Source organism: Neopsephotus bourkii, unplaced genomic scaffold (genome assembly GCF_033783945.1).
Source record: "Neopsephotus bourkii isolate Nb327-2 ecotype Australia unplaced genomic scaffold, CSIRO-AGI_Nbou_v1 NB_1511, whole genome shotgun sequence".
NCBI lineage: Eukaryota > Metazoa > Chordata > Aves > Psittaciformes > Psittacidae > Neopsephotus > Neopsephotus bourkii.
In genome coordinates, this window is record NW_026901987.1 from 6,841,220 (window position 1) to 6,853,775 (window position 12,556).

Here is a 12,556-nt window from a genome sequence, read left to right on the forward strand (position 1 = left end):
AGATCTTCATTATTCTTGCTTTGTTTCTGCCATAGCCTGCCACTTCATTTTCCTACACAACAACTGAGTTGTCAGCATAAGCGTTTAAACATGACAGAACTCAGTATAGCAATATGCTTTAAAATGGTTGTTGACATCTAAGTAACAAAACTCCTTACTGTAGACTGGTGCTTGTCAGTCAGAAGCAGTGGAAGTATTCCATCATCGTCTTCATTTCACATATTCTTGCTGCTGACTCCACACAGTGATTTATGAAATACAGCATAACTTCAGAAATCAACAAGTTCTGACTTTTGCTGTCAGTGGTGCAGTAGATCAGTTTAACGATGTAATTGGCTTTAAGCAAACAGCCACCTACTGCCTCTTAGGAACAGAGGTGCAAAGTTAACACTATTGATCTTTGGTAGGTCAAATCAGTGACTATTTGGCTCAGCTTTTACAGCTTCCCAAATATAAACTGTGCTATTTGATTTGCTTTATTATAAATGTAACAAGCTGATCCTGAGGTGATCAGCTAATCAGTGCTGGTACCTATGCTCATCAGGTTATAAAACTAATTAATGGATACATTTATCTTCCTACTGCTGTTGGAAGCATTGGCTGTTTCATTTTGGTGCCTCATTTAGCTAAGCACTAAAAAGAGAGTTTTCTACAGATCAGATACAGAAATTAAAATAAGTGCGTTGCTTCATGTTTAAGAATAGGGCTGTAAATAATTAATTTACTCTTAAGTTCTGTAAAATAAATTCTGATTTCTGTAGTAAAAAATCTTGTGGTTTTGTTACTTTAAAGAGCCTTTTTATTTCTAGAAAATAAGTGGGGTCATGCTGTCATGTTTTGTATACAGTTTCTAGTAGAAGATGGAGTTATTGTTCACTGCATTGCAGTTTGTTCTTCTGACACTCATTTGCTGAAGAGCCTACTCATTTGCTGTTTCTCAGCCTTAAGAACTTGTGAAGACCTTGCAGTATTACTGAAGAGACTGGCAAAATGAATGAGACTTTGGTGGCAGTTAAAGGCAGCAGTACCCTGAGTTGAGTATACCTGGTGCCTTCTTGCAAATCTTTTTCCCTCACAGTCTTATTCTGGGAGCCGAAGCAGCCCATTTGCAATCGCCCAATTTCAAATTTCTACTGAAGTAAATTAATTGCGTTCTAGCGTAATGGATATTTACTACCACTTGAAAAAACTGAGGCATTGAACTCACTTTTTGTGTAGGAATATTAAAAGCACAAGGCATTAAGTATGATTCCAAGTTTTCACACCCTCACAGGCTGGATATTTGAGGCAACTGCATAGTACCAGGTGAAATAGGAAAGCCAGTTTTCTTTTCTGATTTTTTTTTTGAGAACAAGAAATACAGTGGTGTTAATTACTTTATGTATAAACAAACCAAGAAAAAAAAAAATATGTTTCAGTTACCAATGCTCCAGTACAGTTCTTGCTTACAGAGTATAATATTTTTTGTGGTGGTGCTGTTTTCACAGAAATAGAGGTCAGCCTATTAATTGCATGCAAAGGTGTAACTGCTGTGCAATTAATACTGGCTGTATAGGTACTATTTTCCATTGAAATAATGTTTTCTGGAAAGCTGCTTTGCCTGCATCACTCCTGCTTGCTTTGACCTCTTTGACTTCTCCATCCTGGGCACTGCCTTAAGAAGTGGCATTAGATTGTGGCTTTTGGGTTGTACCCCTGCACGCTTGTATGTTAGAGCATACTCTTACAGACAGCAATGAAGATTCTCAGTACCTGATGTAGCTCTGGATTCTCGTGTGGTCATGGTTTTGCATGGGGCTTATATGCTTTTCTGCTATTGAACTGGACTCACCAAGAACATAGGTGATCAGAAATTGCTCAGCATAGAAAGCCCTTACAAATTTTTTATAAGACTTAGGGTTTTTTTTAATTCCTGCATTGTGATTTCTTCTTTGTTTGCATACAGGACATAGCGCCCTCCACATTTTAGTACTGCAGCCTAAATGGGTTAGGATTTTAAAGACCATCTGAGCAGATTGTGGCCTTAAAAGCAAACTGAATTATGGCATTTTAGTTTTCTTTATTGGATCACTTATGTCAGGCTTTATGGATCATCAATGTTACAAATTCCCAATGAATTTTGTGTGCATTCCTCACTCAAAATTTTATTGATTTATCTTCTTCCTTTTTTTTTGGAAGATATGGACATAGACAAAATCTCTGGGAACCACAATAAGCTATACAGACATTCTGCACCAAAAATCTGTTATTCTTTGGCTCCTCAGATATCATTCTGCTGATTTTGAAGCAACTTCAAAACAATAAATTAAAATAAACATATCCATTTAGCTACTATGTAAATAATAGCTTATATTGAGTGCTATGCATCTTACAAATAAATCTACTTTCAATGCTTTTCAGTCTTTCTTGAGCATGTAGTTTTCAAATTCTTGGGGTTTTTTTATTAAGGCATTTTTTAACATGCTCTTTTAATTTTAGAGAATTCCTTTGTAAGGAAAATGTTAAAATAATTTCAGGCTTCTGTGTAAAAGGCTCTGGGACAATGTGATCACAGCCTTGCAGATTTAAATTAGGATTTAAGGGTAAAACCAAAAATTCCTTTACCTTAAAAAAAATTAAAAATAGAGCACATTGTTGTTCCCATTCTTCCTTTAATGTCAGTTGTTTTTATTTCCCTCAAGAAGTTTCCATTTCTTTAAGTGCATGGAAAGCAAAATCAGAAAGCTGAGCACCTGCATTCGAGCTGAGGCAGCAGAAGCCTCTCTTGGAGAAAGCAGGGAAATGAGAAAAATAACCCCATTTATCCTTTTTTTTTTTTTTTTTTTTTTTTTTTGTCCCCCACATTTGTTACTAGCTTCACTTACAGGGCTAACATAAAAATCTTAGTTTAAACTTTGCTTCTTCTGGGTGGATTATTTTATTTTCTTCATATCATTTTGCCTTTCCTCTCATGATCCCAGCTCTCCCAGTTCTTAAGTTATGTAACTCTGAAGAGTTATAGTCAGCACAATTTAAATAAAAAGTTACTTTTAGAAATGGTTTGAAATAATCTTTTCTCCATAGTAATATCTCAAGTTCAAGCACAATAGAGGAGACTAGAGGCAAGACTGGAGGGAAGCAAATGGCTATGTGTGTCACTAGAATGTGAAGATTTTGCTTTTCCAATGGAGTAAAATTGATGATGTAAGACATGAGACATTGCAAACAAAGTACTTAAAAATTAAAGTTTCTTGAATATGTAAAACTAAACTGAGTCATGGGACTATTTACTAAGGAAACAAAACTTTTATACTTGGGAAAAGAAGTTTGGCCATAGATGAATTAATGAGTGAAAATGACAGTGATACCATTTTATACATACCTTTTTTGTGATCATCATCAACATACACACAAAAGATAGCAGTGCTGAAAATATTTTCAGTATTTACTTTTTCCTGGGGGAAGAGCAAACAATGAATTCAAATATGAAATGAATGATTCACCCAGTTATTTTTAGGAATTTCTATGTATTCCTGAATCTTCCTGGAGTAGCAATGAACTTGCTCAAAAATTAGTGATATTGAATGGTGCAGAATAATTATGAATGATTACTTGTGTTTCTGACTTGGAGGAGATGAGCTATCAAAGAAAGGAATGAGGCTTCTGTGGTGTTTCTGGCCTGCAGCATTCCTGATGTCTGTCCAGAATAAAGACAAGTAACAGGAGACACTGATTGCTTGTTTCTTGATTAGCTTACTTGTAGAAGGTTAAGTGCTGGCAGTAGCTGATGAAGTTGACAGTGTCTGCTAAATATTTATTTAGTCCTAGACAGACTCCTGCATGTTTTAGGATGAATGATGATTTTTCTGTCAAAGCTAGTGCTGGTCATCTGCATAGTGGGAGGCTCAGCTTTTCATTCTCATATTGCCCAGGTTGATGACTATGGTCCCACGGGCTACTACGGGCAATTGCTGTGATTACCAACGAATGACCTGAATATTTGGAAAGAAGGTACAATTTCTTATCCCACACTCGGATTTTTATTGGACACTCATAAAGCTGTACCATTAATTTGTTAATCTAGGGATGAGATTTAATAGTGATATGAATATAATTAAAAAACACTGATAGTCTTTCACGGAAATATTCACTGTTTCAGTCTTACATCCTCATTGTGATGCAGAATTGATCATTATTGCCAGATAGTAATGTGTTCTGGGTATATCAATGTTAATAGGGATAACGGTTTAATGAGTATATGCATACTGAAGATACAGACTATTTTCCAGGAGTATTTTTTGCACAGAGTGGGTTTGTGTAAACCTCAGGTTTAAAGACACCAAGTTCGCTCTATATATGACAAGCATATATTAAAAACATTGTTAGCTCAGTATGAGACTGGTCAGGTCTGAAGTAGTTTATGTATGTGTTCAAGACACTGTACCTGCTCTCGTTTCAGAAATTAGCTAGGGTACTGACAATTCCTGCATTGCAGTGTGTCCTAAATATGATTGCAGATTTTGATAGAAGCAGCAGCTGAGAACCACCATGTGACTGGTTCTCCACTACATACCTAGGACACTGTGTTCACATGGTGCATTTGATAGTAAAGCAATTCGGTTAGAGTTAAGGAATGGCTTAGGTATGTTATTGACTGGAGAGTTAGCCAAAGCAGTGATACTGAGTCATTTCATCATTTTCTAATTTCATCATGTGGATTTTCATGTTTTCCTTATTAGAACAGTTAGAGTACTAGCTTTGTAATTTAGCTGGAACTCATTGAATTTGTCTTTTATTGTTGATGAACTCCACACAGTTTCTGTACTCTCTTCAAGATAATGGAAAGGAAATCCTCTTTTCCTCAGTATGTAATTTTTATGGATTATATATGTCATTATAATTACAGTACTTTTGAGCTGCTGCTTTAGATCTAATGGGTGATGAAATAACAGATCTGACAAAACATTTGCACTTTAGGTTGCGTCACACTAGTCATACTGTGGCAGTTTGCTGTCTGAATAGAGGGTAACCTCTTCTGGATGTTATTTTGTCTGTCATTGAGACCATGGGGGATGTGTGATGGGATCAAGAAACCTGGGCTCACGGAAGCCTAAAGAATTACTATCTAAAATTGTAAAATCACCAAATTCCTAAATGTCCTGATTTCCATCGCTGTTGTTCTTACATATAATTTATATAAACATTCCTATTTTAACTTTTCCCTTCAAAGAAGCAGGTATCTATAGTTGTGTCGAGAAATTGAACCTGTACTACATCGAATAAATGTCTGGAAAAAGGCTATCACTGGAGTGGGATTCAGTTGGTGTTTAAAATGTAGATGTCTACTGATGGCCCTATTCCAGTGAGTCAGTGAAGATATATTCTGGAAAACAATTTGTCCCTTTAGAGGGCAGTCACATAGTGGCTTATCACCTGAATCACACTCTTTAATCTGTGTTTTCTCAATATCTATTAATTATAACAGGGGCTTAGGCAGCCTATGTGCCTCCAGAAAATTCAGTGGAGTTTTTAAATTATGAACTGAATATTATCTTGTATGTTGAGGACCTATTATCCTGTGGTGAATTTTGGTCTGGGGTGTCTTGGTCTATCATTGGGTTCTTTCCAGGTGGGCTGTAAAGTCCTTCTTATCTCTCTGATTATTGCTTCTTGATAAGGATGCATCTCATTTATCTTCAGATTTGCATTAGCCTTGAGGCTTTCGTTTGCATAACTAAGCACACGTGGTTAGGTCTAACGTGTCAGCAGTTTCAGGTACACATGCTAAGCAACTATTCATGGTAAGCAAGACCACCAAGTGAAAAGAGCTCAAAGGATTCAGCTAACTAAACTTAACTCACAGCACTACTTTATTCCATGTTACTGGAAAACATTCTGTTACTATGTGGGTTATTAGCTGTGGCTTGCAGATGTTACTTTTCCTCCTTCCACCTTGACCAACATGAACTGTATCTACCTACTTTTCATTTACGGCTTTGCTAGAATAATAACTGGGAAGTGCTACAGGATCACTTTGGGGGAATTTGAAATTTTTCAGGTGTTTGAGCCACTTTTGCTGACACTCTACAGCTAAATCTCTAATACCTACAGGTATCTCTATTTATTTTGCACGGTGATGGAATTGGCTATGTCACTTTCTCCTCCTTTTCTCTCTGCACTGCAGATATGCAATGAGCTGACACACAGTACACTGCTAGTATTTGCAGAGGTGCCTTAATATGAAGTTCAGATTCAACTGTAGACTTGTGCTTCAGTGTGTCACATGCCTGCAGCAGCCATAGAGCCCAGAGGCAGTTCAAATGCAAGCTAAATGTGAAGGCCAGATATGCTCACAACTCTGTATTTAAATCCACAGAAACACTGCAGATGCAAAATTAGGTCTCTGAACAGATGATCACTGGAGATTTCTGAGTTTGTTCTTCTGATGTTCAAGAGCAAGTAGCTCGTGTAACAAGTATAAAAGCCACTCCCCAAGTCACTTTTGGAATTAATCACTGCTGTTTCAGTTCATATAACATTTACCCATTCAAAATTTATATTGCACCTGTCACTTTTATTGGGAATTTAATTTTAGATCAGAGGATCTTATGTTCACATGATTTATGAGTGCTTAATTTTTGCGAAGAACTCACTTCAACAAAAATATTAATGTAGAGAAGCTGACACTATTCCTCTGAAAATGATGAAATTATCTGTTCAGCATGTGAAACAAATGCTCTGCCCACCTTTTTGATTTATTTATATTCTATTTAAACCTTGCTTATTTCAATCCTGTGACGGAAGCCATCTATCTATAAAAATGTGTTCTCATTGTAAAGATATTCTCCAGCATATCTTTCAACAGAACTTCTTTAATTCTTCTCTCTATAGACTTCTATTCCCATTTAGTTCATGACTGTATTGTAGAAGTTCACTGTGTGTATTTTTCCCACTTTCTTTGTCCAGGTAATACATAAGTCTAATTTACTTTGATCATGACTTCATTATATCTGTCTATGAAAAGAGCAGATGTCACAGCTAGTCCTATCAGTATTTCCTTCTTGCAGGTGATGAGTCAGTGCCCCTGAAACGCCAAGACTTTGGATTTGAGAGTCACTGGCCAATTGGATAATCATGTAAATAACTGGTGTTTGTTCTGTAGCTGAGCTCCCTCCTCCTTCCAGAAGCCAGTCCATGATTTCCAGAAGTAGGTTGCAAGTTTATCCCTTTATTTTCAAATCTTGGTAATTTCAATTTAGTTTTGTCTTTATCTCACAGGGAAATAGATCTTTTCAGATGATGAGCAGATAAAAAAAAAACGTTTTGCTGTGACCAATTTCTATGTATGCTGTACACTTAACAGATATACTTCAGCAATTCAGGAACAAGTTTCTCATAGGTAGAATGGTTTCTTTGTCCAGTAAACTAGAACTTTTTCAATAAAGAGTATTTTTTTTTTCCATTTAGTGAAATTAGTATATTGGAAATACAATGAAAGATTATGGAAAACTCCCATATTGCTTATAGAGTAACTAATTTTGTATTAGCTATTTTGTGCTTACACATGAAATACTTTCTCACATTTCAGACTTCTAAAGCACTAGGATAGAAACAAATGTAGTTGTAGATTTGGATATATGATCTTCCAGTCAGTTTAGTTGTCTTCACATTAAAGGCCTTTGTAATTGGCTTATTGTCTACAAAATTTTATCTCCTGGGAAGAGATTTCGTTGGCCTTGTCTATATAATTAACTTTTTGTGGAAAAAGCAGTAGACAAAATAGCAGATAAAAACATATGGTTTCTTTAGGAACACAGTGTATGTTTAGAGAAAATTCTACAGGAAAATGAATTGCATGGATAAATCATTAACAGCCAAGACAGGTGTACACTGAGTGAAACACATCTTTACTGGCTTTAACATTGCTTCTTTCACTGCATACTGTCAATGTATGGTTCAGGTATTAAACCTGTAGGAAGAAAACATGTTTTCATAGAATCATAGAACAGTTAGGGTTGGAAAGGACCATAAGATCATCTAGTTCCAACCCCCTTGCACAGGCAGGCACACCTCCCACTAAACTGTGTCACCCAAGGCTCTGTCCAACCTGGCCTTGAACACCGCCAGGGATGGAACATTCACAACTTCCCTGGGAAACTCATTCCAGTGCCTCACCACCCTCACAGTAAAGAACTTCTTCCTTATATCCAATCTAAACTTCCGCTGTTTAAGTTTAACCCGTTACCCCTTGTCCTGTCACTACAGTCCCTAATGAATAGTCCATCCCCAGCATCCTCATAGGCCCCTTTCAGATACTGGAAGTCTGCTATGAGGTCTCCATGCAGCCTTCTCTTCTCCAGGCTGAGAGATTACATCTGAATGCAAATGTCCCACAGGGAAAAATATGGCTTATCTTTAGCCTTTCTGACTCCACTAATTAATTTTGTAATTTGAAAGTTTCCCTGTAATTTACTCTAAAATATAGATGCAATAAGGCAAAAAAAAAATCTTGCAAGAAATTTTCACAAAACCACAGAATGTTTGAGATGGGAAAGAAACTCTGGAGGCTTCTGGTCCAACAGCCCTCATCAAAGAGGGTCACCTAGAATGTGTTGCCAGGACCATGTGCACATGACTTTTGAATGACCAGATGACTCCACCACCTCTCTGGGTAGCCTGTGCCAGGCTTGATAAAATTTTTTCCTGATTTTCAGAGGAACCTCCTGTGTTTACGTTTGTGCTCATTTTCCTCGGGTCCTGCCACTGGGCACCACTGGAAAAAGCCTTCTGTCTGTCTTCTTTGCACCTTCCCTTCAGGTATATATAACATTCTACCTGAGCCTTCTCTAAGCTGAACAGTCCCAGCTCTCTTAGCCTTTCCTCATGTGAGAGATGCTCCACTCCATTCATCATCTTCTTGCCCCTTCAGTGGACCTTCTCCAGTAGTTCTATTGCTCTTAAATGTCCATCCCTTTCTATCTAGCACTGTATCGATCAAATTTGTCATTTTAGTAAGGGTATGTTACTTTGGTGTTGCAGAAGGTTACAATGAGCTTTTGTATGTAGTTCTGTTTTTTTGTGTATTTTTTTTCTTTTTCACATTTACATGCAGAAAGAAGCATGCTGTAACTAGAAAATAATTTTATGGTGCTCCTTTCTTGATAGTTTAACCGTGATTTTTCTGCTTCTCTGTCATCTTAACGTACCAGCTTGGTCTGTGTACTGTTATGCATGAGTATAGGGTTTGCTGGCAGATGGAAAGCTGAAACTGATCTTGCACTCTTCTCTCAAATATACCAGTGCAAATCCTGAACTAATATGGACTCTTTGGGGCTACAGCAGTTCCCTACTGTTTGTACTTTACATAGTCATTGGTATAAATTCACATGGACTGTATATTTACCTTTTACAGGATTGCATAATGTTTTAACTGTAATTGCTCTTAGTAAAAAAAAAAAAAAAAAAAAAGACCAAAACCCAACAAACTCCACACATAATGTTTAACAATTTATATTTGGGAATAGTGAGAATTCAAAATCAATCCAGTAGCCTATTTCACTCATTTGCTCTAAAAATGGTAATAAATAGCTCTACAGGTACAGAGATTTCTGGGAATGAGTGACTAAGAAGAATCTTACGGGAAGGTAAGTTATTTTTGAGGGATAAAGACAACATTAGTAAATACATATCTAAAATAAAATAGAAAAGTTGAGATTGTTATAGGGTCTGGCAAGCAAATACACTTATGATTTTGGTTAGCAGGCTGTTCTCTGCTGCTTCTATCATTTCCAAAAGCTTTTGGTGCTAGCAAAAGAATTATGAGACTGTTGTCCATTCACTACATAAATGATCATAATTTTGGGCAAGAAATGAACATGTGCCACACGAAGAAATTTGTCCTTCCTAGATATCTTTATCAGCACATGCACATGGCTTTCCCCTCCCTTCCCTCCGTACTACAGTTTTGACAGGGAAATGGTACACTGCGTTAAATGAATGCATTCCACACCCTGGGCATTATCTGAAACAGCTCCGGCAGGACTGCAGACCATTTTTGCAAGGCATGAAGCTAGTAGAATACCAGCTTCAGACTCTCCCTTTCTTTTCATTCCCCTCCTTCCCAACAGCATATTCTCTGCATGGCTAGCTATCTCTTGATCTCACACTACGCTTAAGATGTAGGATACATTCCAAGGCCCACATTTATGACCATGGTTCTGGAATTCTCCTACCTATGGGCAGTCCACTTGGCAAGCAGAGTCTATGTGGGTTAGGGCTGGAAGAAGAGCTGTCAGTACCCTAAAGTGTACCAGGCTAACCTTCAGAAAACAACACAACACGATTCTTTCTGTGTAGAAGTTTCTGGATCAGGAAAAAGCAGGACAATTTGTGGGGTCAGAAGAACCTTTTATAAAAGTTCCCTAGGACTTTGGGCCAAGCAGTGCCTTACATGGCTGCTGCCTGCAGATTCAGGCACACAGAACTGTCCACAGCTGACAGCCTGAGCATGATTCACTTCTGTAAAACTAGGCTTCTAGCATCATTCATCATGCCAAGGTTAGGGTTGGAAAGGACCATAAGATCATCTAGTTCCAATCCCCCTCACACTAGACCATGTCACCCTCACACTAGACATGTCACTCAAGACTCCATCCAACCTGGCTTTCAACACTGCCAGGGATGGAGCATTCACAGCTTCCTTGGGCAACCTGTTCCAGTGCCTCACCAATCTTACAGTAAAGAAGTTTTTCCTTATATCTAACCTGAACTTTCCCTGTTTAAGTTTTAACCTGTTACCCCTTGTTCTATCACTACAGTCCCTGATGAAGAATCCCTGTCCAGCATCCTTGTAGGCCCCCTTCAGATACTGGAAGGCTGCTATGAGGTCTCCACACAACATCCCCAGTTTCCTTAGCCTGTTTGTATAGGAGGTGCTCAAGTCCCCTGATCATCCTCGTGGGCCTCCTCTGGACTTGTTCCAACAGTTCCATGTCCTTTGTATGTTGAGGACACCAGAACTCTATACAATACTTCAGGTGAGTTCTCACAAGAGCAGAGTAGAGGGGCAGGATCACCTCCTTCGACCTGCTGGTCACACTCCTTTTGATGCAGACTAGGACATGGTTGGCTTCCTGGGCTGCGAGCACCCACTGAAGCTGGCTCATGTTCAGTTTCTCACAGATCAATACCCCCAAGTCCTTCTTCTCTGCCCAGCCTGTAGCTGTGCCTGGGATTGCTCTGACCCAGGTGTAGGACCTTGCACTTGGCTTGGTTGAACTTCATGCGACTGGCATTGGCCCACCTGAGAGTGTCAAGGTTCCACTGGATGGCATCCTGTAGGTGAACAGAAGTTGAATAATTACAGTAAAGTTTCCCTCATTTAAATGTTTAAAATATATACTGTATCAGTAGAATTAATACTGTATCAGTAATGTGAAAAATCTTGAAATTCCTGAAAGGCCTCAAAGTTAGAAATTCCTAATTATAATAAGGTATCTTTAGACTACTAAGTGTGATTTTCTTATTTCATATAGTGATCTAACCTTGAGAAATCATTTATTAGGATATTGCAATAACAACAACAACTGTTTTTTAATCAGTTTTTCTATCTCTCAGTAATGGTTTACTTTTTTTTTTCCCCTGAAAACATAAATTTCTGCAGTACAAGGTCATCATCATTAACAATAAAGCTCAGCTTACAAAAATAAATACAGCAAGAATTTTTGTCTTGACCATGTCTACATTCTTCACCAAGACTCCCTCCATAGTCTTACAATAGGGAACCTCTAATGTTCCCTCATTTCATCTCCCCTTTCCTGTCTAGATCTGTGTTTCTGAGGGATCAGAAGACATCATTATTTTATGGTAATGACTCCCATCCAGGGCATAGTCTACTCCCTTTCACCTTAAAGGTGTTCTTCCTGGGGCATTTTTCAGTGGAATTACCACAGCTTTGAAGTGTAAAATAGAGAAAACGTTAAGCCCAGCCCAGAATGGGTAAAGTGAACTGGCTTCTAACCAGTAACTTAAAATCAAAAATGGGTAACTGTTTGCTCCCTCCTTTGGAAGCAATATTTCAGTAATACAACAATTCTTATATCTTGATTACTGCTGGGCATCCTTGAGACAACTTGAGATGAATTTAGATAAAAGAAGTTGGACAGCTCTAGTTTTTATAGGTAGAGTGCTGGGCAAAAGGAAAAAAAAAGCCCACAAACATCTGCAAAGTTCATCTGTGGTTATTGGGTCCTCTTCCCAATGCCCAAATGTCCTTTCTGGGGCATCTGCTACTAATGACCAAAAAATATCATCAGGCTCTAAGTTGCCTTTTTCAGAGGATTCCAGGAGTGGTTTTCAGACTTAATTAAGATTTTTATCTGATCAATTTGGGGTTTTTTACCCTGTGAACATATTTCACAGTCCACACTTGTATTAATATCAGTTATATACTGCATGAGCAGCTAGCATAACCACCAGATCTGTCATTTTTCATTCTCTGCTTGAACTGCTTTGAAATTTGTAGCCTTTACTGCACCTTTTTTAATGTTTAGCGTTTGAGTTTATGTTGAATATCTGT